Genomic DNA, 4,097 nt, shown 5'->3' with positions numbered 1-4,097 from the left:
AACAAACCACAATAACTACAATGCATGTTAAGCCAACACTACCTAATATGAACTAAGGGTAAATCAAATATTCATAACAAAGTATAACTAGTAAAGAAAAGAACACAACTCAAATGGAATACTCTACCACCCCCATGATATGGGAAAACATGGTGCAGTCCAATTATCCATTCCCCTACTTAAACAGCTTAGAGTCAGTTGGAAGTCCTTTTGTCTGTCAGCCAGCCAGAGACCCCCAGCAACAACTCCCCAGGAACTGGTAACTCAAAAAAAAAAGGTATTCATTTCACAGAACGTAACTTAAAGATAATGAACCTGAAATTAGCTAAATTGACAGTTAACTAAATGTGCGCACCCAAATAGAAAACTAAGTCAAATAACTAAAACTGTTTTTAAAACTAAAGTGTGTCCAGCTATTTATTTTGTATAATATGTAATGTGCTCAAAACAAATGAAAGAGTTACCCCCATGAGCTGTTGTTTCCACGTGTGAACCCTTGGCGTCGTTTTTGGATGTGTAGGGCTCCACAATTAAGTTAGCAACAACACATCTGCAACATCCGGTCAAGTTAGCAATAATACAGTACTGGTTAACGTTGTCAAAAGGGCCAAAGTTGGTAGCGAGTGTTTACAATGTTAATTACAGGATGAAGAGATTGTCCTGCACGCAAGACGAAAAAAAACTCAATAAGAGTGACTTTCGTGAACAGCAGTCAGGTAAACTTGTGTTCTCTCCTCTCAGTCTGTTGTCAGCAGATAAAAGTGATGTTAGGGTGCCGCTGCAGTGAATCTCTCTTCTGTCTTGCTAACCCAGCTGGGCTGCGCATCTCCGTCTGTGTTCTGGTTGCTTGCCAGACTGTGACATTTGATAAACGCCATTAGGCAATAGTGTTTATAAACTGCAGCTGGGAAAAGATAACCCTTTCGCGCGTGAACATGCGCTCATACGTGCGTGCGTGCATGCGTGCGTGCATGAATGAAACTTGTGCATTCCGGCAGCAACAGTATGGACCAGTCAGTTCGTGGATGTGATTATCTCATTCAAGGTTTGGTTACAACTCTGGACTAATGCAAGATAGAAAGCAGTGGATTCACATTGACTATTACAATGTTGATTAGCGGGGCAGACTGGGCAATATGGATGCACATCTCCCAGTAAATAATAAACATAAAATATTCAGTCGAGTCTTAGTATAACTAGTATTTTACCTTTGAAAATATATTAAAGGAAACCTGGGGGAGCCAGTGTGAATGGGCCTGATGGAGCTGATAACATTCATATAAAGCAAGTTTTGTTATCTATAATTTACAGGGGCTATGCTTAAGTTGGTTAGTAGAGTAGATGCTGGATCAGCCAGCAGAGACTCCAGCATCAGCCAGTACTAGCACAGTTGATCTACATCTAGCCTCAGCCAGAAGACTACTAGCACAGATCCAGACATCTTTAGCAGGTCACACAGAACTAGGTGAAGGAGACCCTGGTCCAGACTTCCAGTGGAATGGGAGCACTATGATCTTTCCACAAGGGGGAGTCACTGACAGTGCAGAGTGCATGGCTGTTTTCAGATAAAGAAGAGCAAGGTGTGACAGGTGATGTAAATAGTCATCATGTAATGCAAATGCACCACTGTTTAAAAATTGGAATCATGAAGTAATGAGGACAAATTAGAATTAACATCAGTCAATATTGGAAATGCACACAGGTTTCCAGATGTTGAACAAAACACCATTCTCCAGGTTTGTTAACTTCAGAGATATAAATGTATTACTGGCTAGAGGCAGGTGTCACCTTGTTCCATAAGAGAACATACTGCTTAATACTCACTCTTAAGGTATTAAAATGCTGCAGCGCACGCAAGGTCCCCCTGCTCAAGCCAGCGCATGTCCAAGCCTGGCTGAAGTTTGCCAGTGACCATCTGGATGATCCAGAGGAGGAATGGGAGGTCATGTGGTCTGAGACAGAAATAGAGCTTTATGGTTTAAACTCCACCCACTGTTTTTGGAGGAAGAAGGATGAGTACAACCCCAAGAACACCATCCCAACTGTGAAGCATGGAGGTGGAAACATCATTCTTTGGGGATGCTTTTCTGCAAAGGGGACAGGATGCATAAAATTGGAACTATGTGAAGCACTACAAACTGTAATGAATTGCCTATTGTCTAGTAACGATCTTTAAAATCAATAATTTCACTTTGCAGATAAAGACATTTTCACAGGTCAGACTTGAAGTCCTTGAGAAAAGCGGTGTTCCAGATGAAAGGAAGCAACCCTTCTTTCCTCACAAATGGCTTAAAGGACAACAGAGGGGCTTCGCAAAGATACAAAAAACATACATGTCAAGTGACTGTATAACATTGCAGTTAACTAGGCCCTATACCCAAGTTCTCTCACGCCATGTTTAATTCATGCATAGATAAGGTTCAATGAATATTAACAGGCAAAAATCAGTACTGTTTCAAGCCTAAATTGTCTAATTCAGTTGTAATGTTGGTTAATAGTGTAGCTGTCCTTGTGAATGATTAACAATTTGTATGGTTGTTGCTAGAATTCCATTGGTTGAGCCTGTATAAAAGAAATTTCAGGCTGATATCAATGTTATATTGAGCAAAAATCTTTATTAAAAATTTTTTGTTCAATGAAATGTATAGTAGAAATGTGTTGTATGCTTTGATTTTTGATGGTTTACGTTTGGATCTTCCTGAAGAATTATTGTTTCAAACCACTTAGTTATTTATACAAAATTTAATACATATTTTTGGCCATTTTAATCTGATCTGTGGTCATCTTTGTTCACTTTGGCTAAAATAGTGTCAGCTCTGGATTTGCTCTGTAGTAGCAATTTTGTTTTTAAGTCAGTCCAACAATTTTTTAACCTTGTGATCTAGAACTGAGAAGACTGTCATAACAAACCCACAGACATTACTCCTCCCTTGGATTGTTTACACTCCATCTATGACTGAGTGATTGTCAGTTCTGCATGAGTCACACTCTATTTGTACATTTTATACCTTTCCTACAGTGCTTAGTTTGTTAGGGGCTTTCCATAAAACAATTCTCCATTTAAAATATAAGCTCCTCCACATAAAGTCACCTTGAAAGTAAATATAGTTTTGCCACACTTTAAGCAATTTGATATACAGTAGGTACATGTATACTTCTACTCAGTGTGGTTTCAGAGGTTAATGTTGTACTTTTTACTTCTGTGGAATTTTGATTGCAATGTATTTTCACATTGTTGTATTTGTTTTCTGTCCTGGGATAAGGCTATTAATTACCCAAGAATGTAACATAACAGCTCTACAACATGTTGATCACTGTTTCACCTGAAAAAGCGTATTTCCCAAAATGTCAAATTATTTGGTTTAGTGGCAGTATAGGTTTACTCAAAACTTGAGTATCAAAGAACAGAACACATGCACACATGGGTTATTACTTATACTAACAAAATGTATCTGTACCATGAGAGGCAAGACAAAATACTCTTCTGTTTGTAATAATATCAGAGGAAGAGGAATACTAGATTGAATTCTTGGGCATTTTTAAAAGTAAGTACTCCCCTTAAATTGTTTCTGCTCTTGAGTCTTAGTACTGTTGGAACCCCAATATAGAGGCATTATTTTACTTGCAAATCAGAAGTGAAACATGAGAATCAAAACATGAAACAGATGTGATTGTGAGGTAGTCTCCCAAATTCCTGAAGAGTGTTTGATTAAAAGCATTTTGAATAACAAAAGGCAACACATAATTTTGAACGCATCTTGAGGCTTTTTCAGATTTAAATTTACATAGATTGTCAGACCGATAACTGGCAAGTTGTGGGGATCCTCACTTCACACATTTTCCTTCCCCCTCCCTCATTTCTTTTTGCCCAGTCTCTCTCTCAGACTGAGTTTGTGCTTAAAAGTACCTGAAGAGGGTGAAGTTATTATCTCAGAGCTCCATTAAATTGGTGGCCAATACAACTTACTAAACCGTAAATTCACACAATTTTGACTTTATACTGGTCCTAGAGACTGTATTCTGGCTTTAGATGCTCATCGCCAAATGCAGAAAATACACAATTTCTTTTTGATTCCATCCAGTAGCACACAGTGTAA

At 38.4% G+C, this 4,097-nt stretch overlaps 1 long non-coding RNA gene across 2 annotated transcripts; it reads left to right on the top strand.

The window, feature by feature from the left end:
* The first annotated feature begins 224 nt into the window (after positions 1 to 224).
* On the top strand, positions 225 to 2,321 carry LOC123968666. Of its 2 annotated transcripts, XR_006824512.1 has the most exons (3): positions 240 to 277; positions 646 to 716; positions 2,199 to 2,321. It is a non-coding gene; the product is annotated as an uncharacterized LOC123968666 (long non-coding RNA). The 2 variants fall into 2 exon arrangements; XR_006824513.1 differs by lacking the exon at positions 646 to 716 and having other exon boundaries at positions 225 to 277.
* The last annotated feature ends 1,776 nt before the right edge of the window (positions 2,322 to 4,097 follow it).

The sequence above is a fragment of the Micropterus dolomieu genome, linkage group LG03 (assembly GCF_021292245.1).
Source record: "Micropterus dolomieu isolate WLL.071019.BEF.003 ecotype Adirondacks linkage group LG03, ASM2129224v1, whole genome shotgun sequence".
Lineage (NCBI taxonomy): Eukaryota > Metazoa > Chordata > Actinopteri > Centrarchiformes > Centrarchidae > Micropterus > Micropterus dolomieu.
The sequence above is the reverse complement of the archived record's forward strand: the minus strand, read 5'-3'. Positions and strand labels throughout refer to the sequence as shown.